This window comes from Hippoglossus stenolepis, chromosome 20 (assembly GCF_022539355.2).
Source record: "Hippoglossus stenolepis isolate QCI-W04-F060 chromosome 20, HSTE1.2, whole genome shotgun sequence".
NCBI classification, from domain to species: Eukaryota; Metazoa; Chordata; class Actinopteri; order Pleuronectiformes; family Pleuronectidae; genus Hippoglossus; species Hippoglossus stenolepis.
In genome coordinates, this window is record NC_061502.1 from 14,770,206 (window position 1) to 14,793,021 (window position 22,816).

The 22,816-nt window shown below is 44.0% G+C and overlaps 1 protein-coding gene across 1 annotated transcript in view; it reads left to right on the forward strand.

The window, feature by feature from the left end:
- Positions 1 to 697: 697 nt before the first annotated feature.
- The window catches only part of fut8b (fucosyltransferase 8b (alpha (1,6) fucosyltransferase)), a 79,890-nt gene continuing 57,771 nt past the window's right edge, over positions 698 to 22,816 (forward strand). Inside the window, exon 1 of the mRNA XM_035144044.2 lies at positions 698 to 889. The gene's annotated coding sequence lies outside the window, so the exon portion shown is untranslated. The remainder of the gene's footprint in view (positions 890 to 22,816) is intronic.

Here is a 22,816-nt window from a genome sequence, read left to right on the forward strand (position 1 = left end):
GTTTTACATGAGGCATATGTAGGGTATTTAGGAAAAAGAAGAGGTGAAATAAATATATGTGGCATTCAAGCAAAACATTTAAGAAATCTATAGAAATATTTAAAAAAAGTATGTATTCACTTATATAGCATATATAAGGTATTTAAGTACTTTTGCCTCGTATTCAAGAGGCAAGAAAATAGACTAAAACTTATGATATGGGCCTATGGATCAGATCTTTTAAATTATATTTCTTTACTTATTTTAATTTAATATATTATTTCCGTTTGGGCATAAATGGAGAGGAGGTTTGGGTGAAAATGTATTTATCTGTTAAAGGCACATCTGATACTGAATAACTTGGATTGCTCACAAGTGCAAAATGAGAAGGTTTATTTATTATACATTTATATGGCCGAGTAATAACTCAAAATAACAAAATAAAAATCTGCCAAAAATACAAGCAAATATATATATTCATACCTATAATTTAACTTGGCGTTAAACCTAAGCACAGTCATTTCTTTTCCTGCACTTTCTTTAAACTTTAACATTAACATGTTTATATTTGTATCTTTTTTGTATGTAAAGCACTTTGAGATGCACTTCTTGTACGAAAGGTTCTTTACAAATAAAGTTTATTGTTGTTCCTGTTATTTGTCATCACTCAGTGACATGCAGCCTATTACATTGAAAGCTCCTGACAGGAAGTGCAGTGTGTCCCCTCCGTGTTGTTCCTTGACACCGGCCGTCCAGCAGCAGATCCCCACAGAGCAGCCTCGACTGCCGGATTCACAGACCCCCAGCTCCCCTCCTCCAGTTTCTGTTTCCGCCGCAGCCTTTTCTCCTCTATTTTACCCCCGGAGCGGCGGATCTGTGCGGCCGCCGGACCCCGGCGAACCCCGTCAAGGTAGGTCGATGCTGATAAAAACCGTCGTGCATGGCGGAAACGTCGGAGGAGGCAGCGGCTCCTTCCCCGCCGCTACATCCCGGCCTGTTGACTGCGTCGCTGCTGGGACCGCGGTGCCCAGATAGCAGACGCGGCAGGGGAGGAACGTCTGGTCCCGTTATACCAGCGCCGCTCCTCGGCGCGATGCTTCTCCTCTCCCGGGTGGATGTCTGCTGCTCACATACGTTCACATCCCTCCCGCACATACACTGGCTCCTCCGCTGCCGTCCGTGTCGCGCCAAGAAAAAGCAAGTGTTTCAAAACAACCCCCGGCTCGCAGTGCGTGAAGAGCGGGGTAGCTCTGCCGGAAGCCCCCGGTGCAGACGGCGGAGGCAGCGGAGGCTTCCCCCCCCCTGGATTGTGTCGGTGTGAACGTGGGTGTTTAATGTGGCAGCTTTATTGACGGCTAACGGCGCTAGGAGCATGTAGCCTGTAAGCTAGCTGCGTTTGTTTTCTGTTGCTGGGAGTTGAATGGGAGAGAAATGACCTCCACCCTCACACACACATATGGACATAGAGACACATGACACACGGGAGGTGTTTGACAACGTGTGTGTGTGTGTGTGTGTGCGTGCGTGCGTGTGCGTGTGTGTCCTCCGGTGTGTTCCCCGTCATTGTGTGTGTCTGATGCGAGGCGAGCGGACAAAGCTGCCTGTGTTTCAGCCTCGGTGCACCGCTGCTGGTGCCCGTCAGGACCCGCTCTGCGAGAGGCGTGCGTTTGTTTGCGGTGTCCAGAGGTGTGGTTAATGCGTAATAAGTCCCTGTGACGGGTGATGATCCTCGGCCTGGGTCTCACCTCCATCACCGCGGGACAACCAGAGGGATGTGCCCCCCCCCCATCATCTCCTCACACACACACACAAACAGCTATCCTTGTTGGGACCTTGCTTTCACTTTCCATTCCATTCATTGTAGACAGCCCAACCAGAACCTGCTCCCCAACTGCACCTATGACACATGCATGCCTAACCCTAACCTAAACGTAACCATGATTCAAACCCTACTCCAAACGTCAGAAATGTCCCATGAGGACCAGACTTTGGTCCCCATGAGGGCTACTGGTTCTTAAAAGGTCAGTGTTTATGTTAGAGCGGTCCTAAAGAGGTAAACAACGTACAAACACACATTGTTGTGTTTCCATGATTTACTCTAATCCTTAATCTAACTGTAACCTACCCTCAACCTAAGCCTAACCTAGACTTTGGTCCCCAAGAGGTCTACTGGTCCCTACAAGATCAGTGTTTATGCTGGATAAGATCACACACACACACACACACACACACACACACATGGTTGTGTCGCAATGACTTCAGAGGACAACTTACTCTAACCTGTAATCTAACTGTAACCTAACCTTAACCTCAACCTAGGCCTATGTCCCCAAGAGGTCTACTGGTCCCTACAAGATCACTGTTTATGCTGGAAAAGACCCTACACACAAACACACAGACACACGCACATAGTTGTGTTTCCATGACCTCGGAAGATGAATTATTCTAACCAACTGTAACCTAACACTAACCTCAACGTGACCATAATTCACATCCTACCCCAAACCTCAGAAATGTCCCATGAGCAGCAGACTTTGGTCCCCATGAGGGCCACTGGTTCTAAAAAGGTCAGTGTTTATGTTAGAACGGTCAAAAAACCACCAAACAAACATGCACCCACACACACACACACACACACAGTTGTGTTTTCATGATCTACTCTAACCCTTAATCTAACTGTAACCTAACTATAACCTCAACCTAAGCCTAACCTTAACCTAACGTAGGCTTCGGTCTCCAAGAGGTCTACTGGTCCTGATCCAAAACCTTAACCTAACCACGCTTCACATCTTACCTCTAACCTTAACCAGGACATCAAAAATGATCTTTTGCCTCATAAGGGCAAGGCTTTGGTCTCCATGATGTCTACTGGTCCTGATAAAGTCAGTCTGCAAACTCTCAGTATATGGATGATGGTAATATTGTCATGATCTCAGAGGTAAAGCTGAAACCAAAGCATGCCTGGGAACAGCATCATGTACGTGCCTGTGTAATCTTATTTAACAGGACAGATTCAGTGGAAAGGAAGTGCAGTATCTTGTAAGTACATCATCTCATATACACACCGTTACACACTTTTCAACCCTGATGATTATGTACAGTCAATGGCGGCACCACCAGTACACAGACAGCGTTTGTGGGTCTGTGTTCAGTGTAGCTGCAGCTGACTTCGTGCTGGTGAGGCTGAAAGGTTCAGTTCCCAGCAGGGGCTCCCATTCGAAGATGTGTGCATTCATAGTGTGGTTAAAAACAAAGAAATTGCCACCAATTGGCATTTAAATGAATGTGCAGCTCAGTCTGCAAACTCTTAGTATAGAGATGGTTGTAATATTGTCATTGTCTCTGAGCTGAAGCTATAACCATTGCATGTCAGTGAACAGTATGATGGAAGTCTCTGGTTAAATCTTCTTTAACAGGACAGATTCAGTGAAAAATAAGTGCGTATTTGTGATACCGATAAACAATGACTCTTTTTTTTTTTTTTGCTCAACTGTTTCATATCACTTAACGTCCGCTGCTGATATTAAAAGACATATGTTAGCCCTGTGAAGCACAAGGTGATTTTTCTTTCTTTGACAGCATATTGTCTGACAGTAAATTATTCGCTCGTGGTGTCATGTAGCACCACAATTATCCCCCAAGTTTCGATCCATTTGCAGCCAATATCCATTGTGTTCTCATTTGAATTGTAGTTGCTGACAAGGGAGGAAACTCAACACCTATAGACAACGAATGCATCATTAATGTTATCTAATAAAGTCAGCCTTGGTAACTGGAAGTGGATTGACTGAGTTAGTAGCCCTAATCCATTCATGAATAAGTAAACAGCCATATATATTGCGGCGACAGCAGTCTGTGCCACGGCAGGAGAGCTCAGGCTCGGATTCCAGTGGCAGGGCCCGTGCTGCTTCAGACAGACGCGTATTTGAATATTAACTGCTTTAAAGCGTCCGTGGCCAATTATTTTACATATAGTAAAGCGCTCTGGCAACAATTTGCTTTGATGTGGGCTTTGTCATTTTTGGAATCAATAGGCGTAACCATGGGTGGACACATTTGTATCAGCCAAGTGCAAATCATAACTTTAGAGCAGTTCATTTGCGTGTGTGTAATTTTTTGATGAAGCACTTAAATCCAATAGTGGCCATAACACTCAAAATCGCCCTTGAAATTCACATGGCATGTTTGAATGTTCGTTGCAGGAAGGACTCTCGGATTGTGTTGTTTCTGTTCGGTGAGTTGATTGTTTTGGACAAATGTTGCATTTGCACCCATGTACCTGCTGTAACAAACAATACCACATCTATAATACAGGAGACTGCTTTCCAGAGAAGTACCCCCTCTCTCTTGCACTTCAGCTGATCTATTTTCTCTCCTTCCCCTTCTGTCATTTCTCTCCCTCTCTCTCTCTCTGCCCTTTGTGCTTCCACCTTCCATGCTTCATGCCACTGCCTGTCTTCATTTTTCTCTAATGAGTTAATTAAACATATTAGTGTTGCTCTGCCATAGAGGTTAGATGCAGTGCAGTAAGCAAAAATGGGCAGTGACTTATTCCGTAATTTTATCTGTATTTAACACCGTGCACATTTGTCATGTGGCATTTCTCTATTTGGTTTAGTGCAACAATCCGCCGCCAAGTGGAGTTTTATTTAAAATAGCATTTGGATTTGTTTTTCATTTCAGTTCTGTCTGCAATACCAGCTTGTCACCTGCACAGCAACCCGCCTCTGTTTGCATGAAAAGCCATTCTAATTTCAAGCATCACAGTGTTTTGGCTCAGTGTACAGTGTGTGTATACATCCCCCTTTTGCACCCTGTTGTCCCAGATATATCCTGAGAACGTCAGACGGATGAGAAGAGAAGGCTGAATAGAGCTATGGAGGAAACAAACAAACACATTTTGAAGACATGTTCCCAGTTTTGGGGTCTCCTGCTACAAACACAAAGAACATCGAACTGAAGAAGCATGGAATGGCAATGCTTGTAACGAGTTCCAGTAACAATGCTACCGAAATGGGCAGGCTCATCTGGTAGCATTGTTTTGTTTGCATTGTTTATCTCTGTTTAGGGTTTTTCTGCTCCCCAAATTCCAGACAATGTACTATAAATAGAGCAGAAGTCATTGAAAAGAAGCTTTTGCTTTTGTTGTTCCTGCTTTGAGGAAGGAAAAGATTGAAATGATCATGTATGAGGACATGGACACCCACTGATTTCTGAGCCTTATTATGAAAGAGTCGGTCTGTGAAGAAAAGAAAGATAAAGGATAACGGCTACTGTGTATGGTTGAGTGAACAATCACTGTAAAACCAGTTTTGGCATTTTGCTGGCATTTATCATGTGAGACTGGAGTTTGGTCTGTTTTCTCTCCCCTCTGCCCTCCAGGCTTTAAAAAACACCAGTGGAGAGATATGAAAATAATCATGAACCCTTAATGATGGCAATGATTGGAGAATCTTAATGATGTCTTGAACATTAGGGTAAGGGCTGTAGCGCTGCGCACCTGCAGGTTGTTTGCAGCGACATACCTGTGGTCTTTAGGTTCTTATACGCTTGCAGAATGCAGCCTTTCTAAAGGGCAAAATCTGTAGGAAAAAGGCCTTTGTGCCATCACTCTCATCCTGCCGGAGGGCCATTACTATCTGTATTGTAAGACAGAGTGTCTGTCTAGTGATCGTATGAGCCAATCACAGGGCGAGTGTCGGGCAGGTTTCCATGGAGAAATGTGGGCTGGGCAATGAGGCTGCTGGAGCTCAGCTTGAGCAGGCTAGCCTGATCCATGCTGATAGCATTCTCCAGCAGCAGGAAAAGAAAAGGCCCCAACAGGCCTGCCCTGCTGTCTGCCCGTCCAAATGTTTCTATGCCTGTCTACCTGTCTTACTCAACTGAATGTCTTAAGACAGGGTGAAAGAAGGGGGGTCTGGAGAGGAATTCGATCAGACAGGCACAATAGGAGCTTGGCCCGATAGGCACGTGGCATCAGATTGGATTTGTGTAAGAGCTATCTTTGGTGGATTTGGAGGCAGTTTGAATGTGTGCTGTGTTTGGGTTGAGGGGAAGCTCTGAGTGTGCCCTATCCCTCTTAGTGATGCTGTGACCAGTCAAAGATCCTGACCTGGACGTCCCCTCAAAGAGTGTAAAACCCAAGCTCTGTTGGGCCCTGCAGGAAGGCTGATCAACCGGCAGTGCACTCACGTCAGAGAGGATGTGTATTCGCGTGTGTGTGTGTGTGTGTGTGTGTGCACTTGCTCATATGTGCTGGCTTTTGCTCTATCTTGGGGAGTTATTGCTCCTACAGCCTGAGCTGAGAAGTGGGTCTTACAACATTTCTTCTTGGCTCATTGGAGCCTTCCAGAAATAAGCAAGTACCCATCCACATGCACCACTTAAATTCTATCCTGCCATTTTTTCTTTTTCCAGAAGGAGGCATTTAACTGCCCCTTGTTGCACAGCCTCCTGTGTCAACCTTGTTTGTATTAATTTCTATAACTAGAATAATAACACAGACAGAATGTATTTATATATATCCGTAGTCAGTTTTTTTTACTGTCTCTGTGAATGACTGGCTCTAAATCAAGAAGAAAGAAAGATGCAGTGAAGTTTGTAGTGCCTCGTCTCCATAAGGAACTAAACTCACATGGGTATGACACACTGACAATTTTTAGCTCATCAAAAGTTGTGTGCAGCTTACTGTGCGACACAATCAGCCCACATGCTCCCTGCCAACCAACCACCCACCTACCCACAAAATCCCCTGATGCACTGTACCCATGGCCCATCAAACAGCCGTGTCATTCCCTCTGAGTCCACAGCTCAGGCCAGGATCAGAGCAGAGATGGAGGACTAGTGGGATTCAGCGATGCTGCTAAGAATTCTCTGCTGCCTGACAAGATACAGCACTGTCTGAATCTTATATACCCCACAGCATCTGACTTAAAACAGGATCTAAACCTACTTCAGTCTCTAAAGGGCTCTCTATAGCCTCCTGAAAGTACAAACCCATAATAGTTGCATCCACGGATGGATGGGACAGAGATTTGGAGTGCAGAAGAGGCAGAGGCATATGGAGGGGAAATTAGGAGAAAAGAGAGAGGTAGTAATTGGGACAGCTGCGCAGCTTGAGGCACAAGCAGCCAGATCACCCACCTCTTTCCCACCCCTCCACCCCTCACTCTCTCCACCCCAGAAAATAAAAAAGAGAGCCAGAAAGCCAGATGCTGGCCATTAGGATCACAGTGACAATAACCCAAATTCATTCTGTGGCCAGACCACAGAGGGCACAAGCCCACAAAGACACACACATAGGAATAGAAAAGCTCCTCTGACAGAATGGGTGCATTTCCCACTCTTGGGTAGAATGGTTGTGTGACAGGCCTGCATGTACATAGGGGTTTATGGATATTATTCTATTTCAATCAGGAAGCACAAATTCCCAGCAGCCACTCCACTTCTGCCCACACACATGAGAATTATTGAATGGCCTCCATTTAGCCAGTGGTATCTGATCCAGCACTGTCCAGGACTGGATGGCCGGCGTGTGACCCCCACGCAAGTCCAGAGAGGGTTCAACCCCAGGGCCCGTGGAAAGTGGGACTTGGCCGACGATGAAAGGCCTGCATTATTTTTCTCACATGTGGGGGTCTATTTATGCCATTGGTGCCATTCCTGCTTTCTGAAGGGTTTGTTTGCAATGGTGGGGGTGGTGTTTGTGGATTTTTGCTGTAACTCTATTGATCCCCAAGGGGTAAATTCATCTCTGTGACCTCCATTAAGAGGTCAGAATGGAGGGTCAGCTACAGTTTGTAGTGCTCGCAGCTCGAGGAGAGTCAGTGTTTCTCTTTGCACTAATCCCCCTAAAGTCTGTGCCAAGTGCACAGGAGGTGAGGTGGTTAATGTGCATGTGTCCATCTCCATATCTATCAAAGAGTTCCTTGTAAGTGCGTGTGGCATGTGCAGTGTGTGTTACTGATGGTCGGCGGTGTAGGGCGCCGGCTGAGAGGATTGTGAGGGATCGTGGAGGATTGGCCTGATTGGATTTCCGTTGCAGGAGTCCTGTCACCTGGCTCAGCGTTGCGCTCAGGAAAACAGCAGGGTAGCAGTCAAACAGCAGCCACGCTGTGAATATACAGTGAAATCTGCATTCAGGCACTGCAGACACAAACACCCACTGTACAGAATAGAGATAAACCTCCCAATGCCAAGTTGCAAACATCTGCCAAATCCTTGACTTAGTCCCTTTAAGAGGTGTTAATAAATATTCCTTGTATGGAAAAAAATCTACTTTCAGACACTTAGGAAATAATAGTAGGGGTTCGTTTCTTGAACCATTTAATTGCTTTATGATAGTTTTCCTACTTCCTGCAGAGAGTGTAATGTGATATTTTCCTGCATCTAGCAATTTAAAGCTCAAATTTCAGGTTTCCATATCCACCCCTCAGAATCACACAAAAACACTTTCTTTGTAGATTATGACGCATAAGTCATAAATACATTGTTAACCAGGTCGTGGCAGCAATTTAACCAGTATGTAGCCTCTACTGACCAGAATGCAATGCAGCTACAGCTTGTTCAGACATCAGAGCACAATGCTCTTGACTGAATACAAAATAAAAAGGTATGATATAATCTTCAGACCTACATATAGGTCTATAACCCGCAGGTGAGTTAACAGTCTGTTTCATGGAGCTTGTCAGGCCTTTTCTCTGGGGGTTGTTGAAAAGCACTCTGGGAAATATAAGAAATCACTAACTGAAGTCGAATTAGACAAGGAAGGCTGAAGGAAAGTGGCTACAACAAAATAGTAATTATAACAATTGCAGAATAACTCCTGCAGTGAATACTGATGATTTTCAGCAGCATAAGAGTATCTGGGGGTGGATTATTCTTTTTAGTTATTTTCTCACATATCTCCCAACGGACATCAGCAGAGAATCAGGGTGGTCAAAAAGTGGATGAAACATTTATCAGCATTACTTTTGCAGTTGCAATGCATTTGAAGAATAGACTTAAGGTTAAATAACTTAAAAGATGTGACTTAAAATCATTTCGGGGAGCTTCCCCTCTTTGAGGATTGTGGAAATATCTCCCACTGGACTTCTCAGTTATGTCCAGTTGTGCAGCTTAATGGTATTTCTGTGCATTAAGGAGTTCTGCGTGCCAGAAAACTCTCATTCCCAGTGTTTCAGCTATTGATTGAATTATGAAATGAATTTATAATGCTCATGTTGCAGGCTTTGCGTTTACAGTTATCGAATTCTTTTGATACTGAGACATCAATATGAAATGTTCAGCCCTTGCACAGCGCAGATGGAGGGTATCTGTTGGTTGCTAGGGCAGGTCATAGAAGTAATGTGCATGTCTAGTGAAAAGTAACTTGTATTACTCTCAAGGTAAGACGGACCTCATTGGTTGCCAGGGGCCTTCCATCAAAAAGAGGAAAATTGATTTTTTTGGTTTCACATCGCATTATATTTATCTATAATAAATAATTACAAAATTTGCTGCACAAAGTTGTGGTCCTACAGTTGCAACACAGCTTCTCACTACTAGTTGATGCTGGTGTGTCATATAAGCGATAACTAAGTAACTTGATGACAGGCCCAAATTAAACTTGGCCATTGTTGGTTTGTGTGCTCTCTGCAAACCACTGTCGGTACTTGTCACAGATAGTGTGTGAGTGAAGCACCGCCAGTCTGTACCACCACAGTACAACTGCGAGTGACCTACGTGTTTCTGCACTTCCAACAGTGATAGCTATTGTCAATTGGCCCAACACTACTCTGAAAGATGGGTCAGATACAGCTTATCTATAGTTCAGCTGGTTACATGTGGGGAGACAGCCTGAGCCTCACAATTTTGATTTTGAGACTCAAGAGGATAGTGTGGGCTTTTATCACTTCAGAAGAGTTGCTTCTTCTTTTATGTGTCATTAGGCTCCATGATTTTCAAGAAGGGGAAAGTACCAACAACCCTGCAACACTAAATCTTTAGTGCTTTGCCACATAAACACTTTTCGATCATGCATCTGGCTGCTTCTGTAAGCTTGATGATGCCCCTCAGTCCTCCTTAAGCATTTGTGAGAGTGGCAGTACTGGCATTCACCTATGGCAAAGCCTTTGGCGAACCAGCATGAGATAATTAGCATCTGACATGGTTGTCATGTAGCCCAAGGGCTGTTGCAGCACACAGTGTCATTTCCTCCCCTTTCCTCTCCATTTATGTTATCATAGCATGGTCCTCCACAACCCCACTGCTCCCTACTACCAGTGCCATAAATGCAGAGGGGACTTAAAAGGGCCTACTTGGCAGACCAATTCCTCAGTATTAGCTGTGTTCTGGGAGAGCAGTAACAACATGCCAGTCAGATATAAGAGCCCCTAATAGGACTCAATGAGATGACACAGCAGTCCAAGGCCTATTATTCTGCCTGAGCTGTGGGACAGACAGGAAGGGAGCAAGAGAAAATGACTGACCATATACCAAAAAAAAGATGAAGCATGCCTTATGGAAACAGTAGAAAAGAGAACTGTATATAATAGATTGAGGTTCTCTGAACTGGATGCATTTTGTCTTTCCTGTCTTTGTTGGTGGCCGAGGGGTAAGTTTGATGTGGATTGAGCAGACATTCATGTTATGCCAGCCCCACTATCAGGTTTTCAAATATGCATCTGTAAAATTGCAGTGTGACAAGCTGCTCCAGAAACAGAAAACAGCCTTTCCCTAGCCTATTTCTTTGTCTACTTTTCTTTGATCTTGTGACAACAGCAAAGAATTGAAGTTGACACATCAACTCAGACTAGAGCTTTAAACACATAGCAAGGGCTTTGCCCCCTCACTTTGATTTGTGGAGTAAATTGAGGATTATTATAGATGAATCCAGTGTTATGGTTGTCCTCCAACTCTTGATGTTTTAACAAAAACTAAAACAGTGCAACTGCTGTGCTGTCGCATTAGAGGAAGAATAAGGCAAACCGCAACCCTGTATGGCATACTCACTTATCATCATTCCACATGCGCAGCATCGAGAATGTGTTTTTAAGAGTTACAATGGTACCATATAGTCTTCACTGAATAAACTCCCCTGTCTGCATTTGAGAGCTAATTACATGTTCACTATAAAGGTACTTGTCCCAGTGTGAGTAGGGAAGTGGGGAAGTTTTTACAGCATGGAGAGGCTCAGGCCTGGCCAAGGTCAAGTTGTGAGGGTCAAGCTTCATCTGTAAGCTTACCCCTCTATTTGAAAGCTGACCCAGCCACTCGGTTGAAATAACAAAACGCCTCTGTTACCCAGCCTCTTTTTCGTTCATAGTGGCATCATCCGCCTCACTCAGTCTTTGCTCTCCTCTGGCAATTGGCGCCCTAATTGAGGCACTCTTGAGCCATGTTTAGCACCGTGGCAATGTTGCCCTGCAGATAATCATTGTCTTGTGGATTAGCATTACAACAGAGGAGAGGCTTTGCTTTAATTCCACTAACACTGGACCAAGCTCCTTTGTGTCGACTCGCCTGCCGGGGTTGTCTTAACTGGGATTAGAAGGATGGGCTGCTAGCGCCCACCAGGCCCCCACACTGCGCTCATGCCCCTGCCTTTGTTCTTGAGTGAACCCTCTTCGTGCCCTTGTATGTTTCTGAACGTCAAAACCACAAAATCACAATTTTCCCCTCACCATTGTATTTTGAACCTTACCTGAATTTAGCACTCTATCCTAAAACATAACTTGAAAAGAGAAGTTCACCATTAAATATTCATGTCAATTGAAACCAATACAGTAAGAATTACCCCCAGGTTCGATCCTGGCACACCTTCTGTCAAGTTAACAAGGCTATCTTTGTATTGCTAAAGAAAAGCAAAAACCTCTGACAAATTTGTCCATGAAGCTTATGCAGCATGCTCTGTGCCAAATAGTTTGACTTTCCTCTACTTGTAAGTTACCCTGTCCTTGAATGTGTGCCAAAACCTCAGCCTTTTTTAATGTAAATTATATGTACAAGCATACTTCCTCACCCTCACACACATTGAGCCTAGCGTTAGTTCAGGCAGGCCACGTTAGTTCAGGCAAGCTCAGCTCACCTGACAGCTACAGCTGCTGATCTCAAAGCCAGCCCACATCAGCTGATGGCTCAGCTGACTCTCTTCAACACATTCGTTGGCAAAGCTCAAACAAGGCGCCTCATTTAAGCTGTTTCAGTCTGCCTTCCCCGGCTGCTTCCTCTGCAAGTCATTTTGCAACCCAGCTCCCCCTTTTTCATACTGTGTTTGATTTATTCAATTATGTTTCTGTTGTCATTGATGCCCGCTCTGTTCTGTTCCCTTTGGGGGCCTTGCTGCTGCTCTCCCTGTCTTAAGATTTCCATGTAGGCACATGGAAGGACAGAAAGGTGTGATCTCTCTTTCCACGTATGCATGTGGAAGGGCAGGGAGGTCCGAGAACAGAGCCATAACGCCAAATGTAACTTATGCAGATGCAATGAAGATTTCCTCAACGAAAGTGGTCCTGACTAAACTGACCATATTATGCAAGAAGTCGATTTTCTATTTGGATTGCCATTTTCCGAAAGTTACTGGAATTGTTGCATGTGGTCCCTCCAGATCTGACTTAATAATAATATTCAAATCTCTCTGCCTGATGATCCGATCCAGCTTGTTTGAAGCAGGCTGATTCATTAATCCTGATTGGAAATCATGCGCTATTTTACACCCAAATGTAATCTTCAAAATATCACAAATCAAATACCAAGACTGTACTGAATCACAGTGGGTAACAAGTGGGTTTGGGTGGTGGCAAGTGCAGGCAGACAAGGCAGACGTGAAGCAGGCACACGCCACGCTGTCCTTTCCTAATATGTTGGTGCAATATTGGAGCTCCCATGGGAGACTGGCTGTATCCACTTGTCTGTTTTTTGTGCTGGCTGGAGGGCAGAGGGGAGCTGAGAGCACAGAGACGGAGGAGTGAATGGGAGAGAAAAGGCGTAGGGGGGAGTGGGGGCAGCTGCTGACCCTGTAAGCACATAAGATTAAGAGGAATAATAAAAAGGGGTCTTGGCAGTGCTTCACTAATATGCATGATAATTTGAAGATGCTTCGAAAAGAAATGTCAGAAATGTGTGGGTGGGCACATTTAATATATGTGTGTGTGTGAGGAGGAGACAGATGCACACATCAACAATCTCCATGGAGGATTCCTGTGGCAAAGAATTCAAAGCTCCCAAGCAAACAAGTGGTGAGGCGTGCAAAAGGAATTTCAGGCCCTCTCAAAAAGATGACCACACCATTACAGCAGAGCTCCTTTGAAAGATTAGCAGAGTCTATATGCTTTTACCGCACACACGCACACACGCTTCTTTGTCCTGTTAGTGGAATAGTGGTTTCACACTTTTTCTTGTGGCGGGCATTATTCAAATACGTTTTCCTTTACAAGGCTTTTTTCCATGGAAAATTTGCTGTGTTTGAGGCAACCAACCTACCAGCCAGCAGTGTTTAATTCAGTTCAACTTACAGTGTCAGTGCTTGGCGAGGCCACGGTGACACAACATAGCCGGTAGCACCGCATAGCATTTCTCATACTTAATACAAAGGACTTTTATGGTGACCCTTGTTTTGATCCCATTTTGGAAACAAGACAATATGATTCAATCTAAATAACAACAACACTGTGGGCCGCTTGTATTTGCCTCTGGTGTAGTGGGCTGCTTACAAGTGGTGGGGGGAGGGCGATTTGTGTGAGGCAGCCTGCTGGAGCAGGTGACATCTGTGACCCAGCACAACAGTGGTGGATGCTGGACACATGCTCCTTCCTCAAAGGCTACTGGCGCCCTTTCCGCCTCATTAGGCTCGTGCCCACATGCATGCCCTCAAATACATGCACAAACCTAATCTGAATAAATCCACTGTACTTAAGTTTATGTTGAAACAATGACCTTCAGTGGCAAATCCCTAAGATATAAAGACTAGAGCCAGGCTGATATGGATTTGTGGGGGATGATGCAAATGGGAGTACAAATTATATTTAAAACATTATCTTGAATCAGAAAATTCACATGTGTTTTTAATGTTAACACAAATGCACACCTACTCTGCCTTGTTTTTTCTGTAAAAAAAGTTTTCACATCAGCAAAACGAGGACAACGATGTGGCTTACTGGAGGATTTTATCGGCTGATTGATATACTAGTTGTTTTCGTCCTACATAGTCTTTTTGTCTGTTATAGTGCCCAGAAAGCAGGTTTTTCCCCTCTTTTATTTTAGACAGTTGACCTACACTCAAAAAGCTGCTAACGGCTACTTTGTGAACACGACAGACTGCCAAACATCCGGATCCACACAGTTTACAGGAAAAATACTCCTAACATATGCAGCTCAGAGCTGATACTAGGTCAGTTTGTCTATTTCACATAAAATCTCTCATGGAAAAACACATCTAAGGAACGGCTGATGTTACAGCACACACACACACATGCTCACTCACATAGAACATACTGTACAAACACATGTGCATGTGTCTGCTGGGACTTTCTTCAGCATCACAAAACAACAATCAGATGATTGATCTTGCTTGCTGGGTTATTAACCCTTTACCATTTACCAAATCGTTAGCTGCCTGATAACTGAACTGTTAATTAAAACAACGGCCTCAGTTCATCCTATTGAATCTCTAACTCCCCTAACTGTTGTTGCTGGAACACTTAATGATTCAATGACTGATTTGAAATTAACAAAATATGTTGGTTGGTTGATTTATTTTAATAACGTGATGCACACACAGAAAGCTTCAGTTCACCTTATTAACACACTTTAACAAGCTAGACGGACAAACCATGACATTTTCGCTCCACATCACGTTGCCCCCATTTACAGTGATTTTCTGTCTGAACGCTCTGCAGACACGGTGACCATCTTCGATCATGTTTTCTCCTAGCATCCACATAAAACCAAAAACCCACCACAGTTAAGTCTTACTCATTTCATCACGGATGAAAAATATCCAGAGCGCTGTCACTGCCTTCCAGCATGTTTTCATTGATGCTGCTGCATCTGGGAGACTGCTAAATGTGGTTGATGTCGGACAGTATTTGAAAGCGCAGACGGTTTTAATGGTAATTACAATAATGCAATGTTAATACTAATTGCTGGGATTTTTTACCAAGGTTTCCTACCTAATCCAACAGAATCCACACACGTGTTTGTTAGTACAAATATTACAGTCTTACAATAAGTCAAAATGTAATATTGTTTAATTTTATTTTAACACAGCAATGCATGATTCATAATGCAGTTTTAGCAATCTCCCTCCACATTGCCCATCCCTTCTCCTCCCCTCTCCCTGGAGGGAGTGCATTTCTCCTCCTGGTTTCTGGTTGCACTGTGATAAAGCAGACTCTCCCTCTGATGTCTCTTATCTCTTCTCATCTTCTGCAGTAAAGACTGTCTCTGTTTGTTTTATGCTTTCTGCCAGTTTTTTATTTTTTCTTGCGTTTTTTTTCTCCCCCCCCCTACTCATCTTAGGTGACGCCCAGTGCCTCGTCCCAGTTTTGTGTGCAATGGATCAGAACTGTCAGAATAACTTAATGGAGTGCTGACCCGCCGTCTGACCCCCGCTGTTTATCAAATTCTATCATATACTGTTGCTAGATACCCCCCTCCTCACCCTCCCATTGTGTGAGAGGTATAGATTTGTTGCTCCGTATTTCTGGCAGTGCAGCACTATGCTTGCTTACTGCCGTTGACAGAGTGTGTGTCCAGTTCAGGCTGTGCTTGGCTGCGTCAGGGTAATGCTGCTGGCTAGCACAGATCAGGCAAACAAACAACATATACTGCATTAGATTGGAGGCAAAGAGAGTGGTTCTATAGCCAAGGGGCCCTCACTGTGTATGACCACAATGCGGACCACACTGCAAGAAGCAGTAGACCCAGACTGTGTCAGACCTGCTCTAACCAGGCTCAAGGCAGTGGTGTAATATCAGCAAAGTCAAATTTGCCTGAAGTAGAAGCTGTTTTCATTGTTTTTTTATATGCACTCTATGCCAGTGGTGGTCCAGGAATAGAGGTAAACGTAACCAATGGAAACTGGAAAACAGACGTGAAATGATTAACCTTTTAATTTCAAAAATAGTGTGTTACTTTTCTTTGATTTCTTTAATATTAAAATGATATAAATATATATATTTCACTATATTCATCAACAAAATGATTAAAGAAGACATGAATTAGTTGTTGCCTTCGAATACTATTTTTGTCGTTTTGAATTTTGGACGAATGTCACGTTCGTCTCTAAATATTATTTTATACACATTTCATAGACCAAACAATCCCTTAAATAATCTGCAGGACAAAAAACTTATCCTGATAATAGTATCATCATATTAAACATACTGTATGATAAAGAGTTTAGATTCTGGTATTTGAGACAGAAAATATTGTCTCCTTATGCTGAGTGTGAGAACTGAGTTGCCTCATCAGCTGTTCCAGATACTGTCGGTCAGCGCACCTCTGATGTTTTAGTCCAGTTGCACTGTGGCAAACTGTGGAGCCCTGTTTGCAAAGGATTTGCCTGGTCTAGCCAGCCTGTCTGCCGGTCCACACTGTGGAGTCTTACGCCAATTCAAGGCTTTGTGTCCCTTCACTAACCCCAACTCAAATGCTTCCCTCCGTCCAAAAGAAACGGCTGAAATGAATTTTTACAGTAAGTTTCCTATTGGTTTTAGAGGCGTTGAAGTCAAGTTTGCTAGTAGTAGTTTAAACACCCCCCTATAATCTATTTCCTTTTTCACATGAAGCATTGAGCCAATTTCATTTTCACATCCATTCCTGCAGCATTACTATATAATTTTCTCTAATCATATTTGTCATTCATCTTCGGGCACGTGAGCACAAAAGCCTCAGGTGATGTGATTAATGTAAAAGGAGCAGCAGTTGTGTTTAGGGACGCCCTTGTCAATACGATGTGACACACTTGTGATGTCTCATTTTGTCTCCATCTGTCACTGTCCCTCACGCAGTTTCCCTGTGCTGTGGTTTGCTGTAGGAACACCGGTGGCTGACAGATTTATTGAGATGTGTGTAGTCTTTATATCCAGAATATTCCCCGTCTCTGTCACCACACACACACACACACACACACACACACACACACACACACACACACACACACACACACACACACACACACACACACACACACAGTGATCAGGTTTGTGCATGAGGTGACAGTCTGCTCTCTCCGTTAGTTCATCGGCTCCCACCAGCCTTCCAGATGGCCACAGCGTCGACACCCCACCTTTTCCCCACATGACACTCGTCCTTCCATCCCAGCACACACCCCCTGCTCTCTGTTACAAAGTACGCAATTACAAATGAAGTGAAAGACATCTTGTACAAAGTTCCTTATTAGCATTAACGCTGCGGTGTGAATATAGCTAAGACTGTTATAATTGTAATAATAAACTTAATTTATGAAGCACTTGTGTGTGTTACAAGGTGCTTTACAAGGAAGAAAATCACACCAGACAAGTAGATAAAACAATGGAACAAGAGCAGAGAAAATATAACGATGTATAAAAGGATTATACTGGTGACAAAAAACTCAAGGATATACAGCATCATCACATTTGAAAAGCGCAAATCATCACAATTGCAAAGCTCAATTTTTGCTTTTAAATGAGCTGAACAAATATCAAATATGAATTGTTATAGGAGGTTATGATTATTATGTTGTTGACTGATTAATCGATGATTCAAACTTTGCCTCACAACTGGCAATAGTAGCTCTAATTATGTATAATTATGTTTAAATGTAACCTTTTTTGAGACGAGGCGAGGAAGGACCCACAGTACCATACACTTAATTGTTCTACAAGAGCAAATGAAAAAGCTTTCACACTCCGTCTATTGATTGAATCGCTAATGCTTTGGATCAGTCGGCGAAAAAAGAAAATAGAAAAACCCAGACTTTTATTTTTTTAAAGCACTGGTCATTAAATTATTCAGTGAAAGTTTGCAGTGGATGTGCGCTGTTCTTCTGCAATGCCCTGTTTCACATTCATGCGGCAGCTCAGAGTTGCTCGGGGAGTTCTGCAGGAGAACCACACATTTGTTTTCTTCTTGTGCTCCAGCGCAGCCACACTGGAGCAGATTGGACGGCATGTGCTGAGGGAGTGGGGAGGGCGTGGGGGCGTAGGGTGGGGTGGGCTGTTTACCCGCAGCTGGACCACTTCTGGTTTCATCTCTTGTGACTTGTTGCTGATTTCCATTTTTCAGGCCACTTGTTCGTCTTTTAATTCTTGTTCCCGCCGTCACACTCTTTAGTCATGATTGCTGCGAGGTTTTGCTATTCAAAAGATGTATTCCCATTCAGTCTTTGTGCCCAGCAGCGCCCCTTTTCATTAACGTGCTTCAGTCACTCCATGCTGTTCTCTGTTAATACATTCATTCACTCAACTCCCCGGTGAATTCCTCGACACTGTATATATAAACTCCCCATTTGTTGTCCTTATCACGATCATCTCTCCTGTTGCCCTCTCCTCCTCTTCTTGCTGCTCCCCTCCCTTTCAATCTTCTCTCTGCCATGTGCTCTCCGTATCCCCTCCCCCCACTCTTGCGTTTCTGTCTCTCCCCGCCTGCCTCCATCCTTACTGCAGGGTTGAATCATCCCCGTTTCTGCTTGCCTTGTCACGTTTGGCCCCCGTGTGCATCAGTCCAGGCCTCATCACAAAGCGATGGCGCGAGCTGGGCTGACATCTCGCCGCAGCGCTAAGGGCCTCTGATGTCCGTGACGCTAGCGCTGACCTGTCCCTCACTCCTCAAAAGTACTGACATCATCAAAGTGGGACTTATTTCTGACCGGGGGGGTATTAATTGCTATATGAGGTATATTCATTCGATGCTGTGTCTAAATTAGAAGAGAGGAGGTGAGGAATCTTTATATCGTTGTCTTTTTTTTGTTATCAAAGATGTATTCTAGCCGGCTGCGGATTTTTAGTTCTTTTCATGTAGTTCGTATCCTGCCGTCTTCTCACTTGGTATTCTCTGGCTGTTGTCAGAAAGAGGGACCACATCAGCACTATTCTCCTCAGAGCTTTCCCTCACAGGGGAGCCACCGTTTCCCCACGCACGCCGCTTCAAACGCCACACCTCACATCACACGCGTCCATACGCTCACATGCGCACGTTCACTTCCAACAGCAGAACCTCCGTCCTTTATGCAAAAAATGCACACAAATGAAAGCCCCGGCATCCTCCTTGGTGGAAAATTGAGTCATGGTCCTTCTGCTTGCGTAAACAAGCCAAGACAAGCCAAGCGAAAAATGGAATCAAAATGTTCCTATATTGGGGAGTGTGTGGGAATGAGCACTGGCACCGTGTGATTCTATAACAAGCACATGCAAATCAAGTCGACCCAACCCCAGGCTCATTAAATAAAACATGGGACTAAGGACAAAAGCCTGCTTCCACATTAACCTTGCATATTCATAATAATCGCTCTTTCCTAATGGGGAGTGGAAGGATGTTACGAAGGGTAACATTATGTGGCTGGATGCTCCTTGTGTGTGTGCTGTTGTTCCACAGACTCCAAACAGACTTAGTTCCGTACTCGAGAATATTGGACATTTGTAAAAACCAAAGGTTTAAAATGTCAAATTTCAGTTCTCTAAAGTCCTGAGTCAACTTCTAAGGTGTCACTGAGTGTGTGAGATTTTTCAGTTACAAACTGCAACATATAATTAGTTAAAAAAACTGTGCCCTAGTGCGAAACAAAGATGTATGTACTGAATCTATTTACAGAAACTGCTTGTTCTTCAAATAGATGTTTTAAGTAATGTAAAAATTAGGTGTTTTTTAAAGATTTCATACATCAGATCATGTGTTTCTGAAAGTATATAAAATGGGACCATTTCATCTATAGTGTAGGGCAGAACTGATTCAACTTTTTCTTTTGCACTGCTGAGAACCAAACTCCTCCCTCACATTTGGTAATTTTTAAATAGTCAATGTCATGCACCAATGACTTCTGTGGCATTAAAAACTGACTATTATTTTATTTCTTCCCCCATTCATTTAGCAAAATTTTGGAAGTTTATAAATGTTAATGCAGAAAGAAAACTTTTTTTTACCAACCTTAACTGTTACTATGCTGTTTTTGAAGTGTAAATCCCCCCCCCCACCCAAGTGTTTTCCCATATCACAGACTGATCCAAGGATGAGACTCAGTTCTCTTTGGTCCTGACTTTGACTTGAACAACACCAGGCTAGCCATAGCAAACACAAAAGGGAGAGGAGCCTGGATTAGATGCCTCCACTGATCTTGGTGATCCAGAGCCGGCAGCGCTGGCCGCAGGGAGAGGAAAGTGAGAGAGAGCCCATTTAGATCAGGCCACGTTGATCCGTCGCCCAGAGTGACGGCTGAGAGATCTGCACAGAGGACTGAGACTGTGACAGGCAGTGTTCATTAATGTTCCTGCCTCTGCTGTAGGGTCCAGTCAAGGGGCTCCACACAGAAGCACCCTTAAACATGAGCGCTCTCTTGCGCACACACACACACACACTGCTATGAAATGAATGAGACAGGCGGGCTAAAGCGTGGGTACTGATGGCTTCACTGCCTCAATTGATAGGTGCTTAGAGGGGAGGGAAAAGGGAAAGCTGGAGATATGGCACCAGCGAAACTGAGTGTGTGAGAGATCCAGCGGTGGGTCTGCTCCGTCGATGACTCTGATAGCCTGAGCTTAGCACCACTCCTGCTCAACATGCAAAGCCATTACATTAACCCACATTGCGGCCCAGCTGTTTCCATTAAACGCTTCAATCCCGAAAATCTCTTGATCTGTCACCACATACACTAAAACCATAATAAAGCGTTCTCACTTCCAGGTGCTGAATTATATGTTTAAAGAGCTGTGTTACATTTTGTAGATTTCAGGCGTTTAGCCAATGCTTGTATTGAGAGAGTCAGAGCGAGGGCAACAGTAGAATTTGTACGTTTAGTTTTTGTAATAAATTGCAAACATTACAGGCAACCAATACTGCATAAACATCCGTAAGTAGAAGGAACTGGCAAAGCTCCGCTGTGGCAGAATGTGATCGGGAATCTACAGTTGCTGCTGTGTGGCAGACTTGGCAAGGCACGGAGGGGTGTCTGTCACACTACTCTGTCTGTTTGTACTGTCATTCAAATGTTTACCTCCCCAAATACCCAACTGAAATGTAATCAGCAGTGTGTGCATTGACTGTAAGCCTGTTTGGTGGTCTGATTGACTCAAAACGCTGGACAAACAGGCAGAGAGGCTGCGAGCGTTTCCCTCAGATGAAAAGGACAAATGCTGACTGCAGGCATGTCGCCCCTGATCCGTCCTTGACCCAGCTGGGGAGAAAAACGAGACTGTGTAAAGCGGAGAGCGAGTGCACGGGGTTGCTTTGTGAGCAGTCTGCTGGATACAGGTATTCACAGCTTTTAAGGACAATGCCAGTTTACGGTGTTTGATCGTTCTCTCAGGACATTCTCTTGACAAGAGATGCATGCTACCTACTTTCTTCTATCATGGCAATAAATCTGCATAAATAACACAGTTTAACACCTCGTTTTGTGGATATTTTAAGCCATAATCATGTACGATCAAGTTTAACTTTACTGTAGTCTGTGACAGCATATTTGTTTTTGTCACTCGGCTGAAAGAGAAGATGGACTCATAAGCAGAAAGAGGAAGCGAGACACTTCCTCTTATTTCTTTTCATTTCTGCTCTCGCACGCTTCTCAAATTAGCAGATTTATAATATGACACCGATGCCTTTCTGTGATGCAATTCAACAAAATGGATTAACTGAAATTCAAAGTCTCCAGCGTTGTTTTATTTAACGTTTTGAAAAAGGCAGGAAGAGATTTGGCAAAGTAGTTTTGAAAATATCTTAAATCATGGTGCAGGCATGGAATAGATTTAATTTCTCATGGAGAGAAAATGTTAAATAAGAGCAAACCCTGGAATTCTCCTTTTTAGGCAAGTGTGATGTTCCCTTGAGAGTACTTATATTTGGTTGATGGTTTCAAAAGTAGTAGTCTTTGCTCTCTTTAATAAAAAAGAAAAGATTTTCGGTCAACTAATTAGTGACGTTGTTAGTAACAGCCTTCGTCAGGTCCTGCTTGAAATGCTCTCGTAATTTCTCCTTTAATCTGCCTTCCTCGATTTGCATGGATCATGCTTTTCCCTTAAGTGTCCGTGTGTGACCACATGAGACGGACGATAGCAGGGATGAGACCAATCCGTCTCATTAGATAAGCTGATGCATGTGCATCCACTGTATGCGAATGAGTAGCTTTGAGTGGCAGCTGGATTTGTCGCAAACCAACCTGACTGGTTTGGAGCTCCCCCTCGGCGTGTGTCCCCGTGAGCAGTCGGGAATGAAAACAGATCAGGTTTTGCTCCGTCAGGAGTGCGGCATCGAGCGCGGTAATGAATTCCAGGAGGCTGAGCAATCTAACGGGTTCATTATTCCAGCTTGGTTCAGGAGTAATTACCATTTTGCATCCAAAGCCATCCAAGACTGGGTTGCTTTTGTCAAATTAAGTCAACTGTGAATTCAGATAAATATTTGCATAAGCATGAAAGCACAAGGTGGGGGCTTAGCGACAGCCAGAGATCAGTGTGGACGTGTTGGATAAATTGTTTTCCCATCCTAAGTGGTGAAGGTTTGCAGATATCCACATCTGTCCAGGAGCTGTGGAGCAGAAGCAGTGTCTCTGATGGGCTGATCGCCTCCAGGTCCAGAAAGTGATGATGAGAGCATCTCTGAGAGGCCTCACGTGAACCTGCGACTCCCTTCCTTTCATCCCAGTCTGCTTTCCAGCTCCATCACA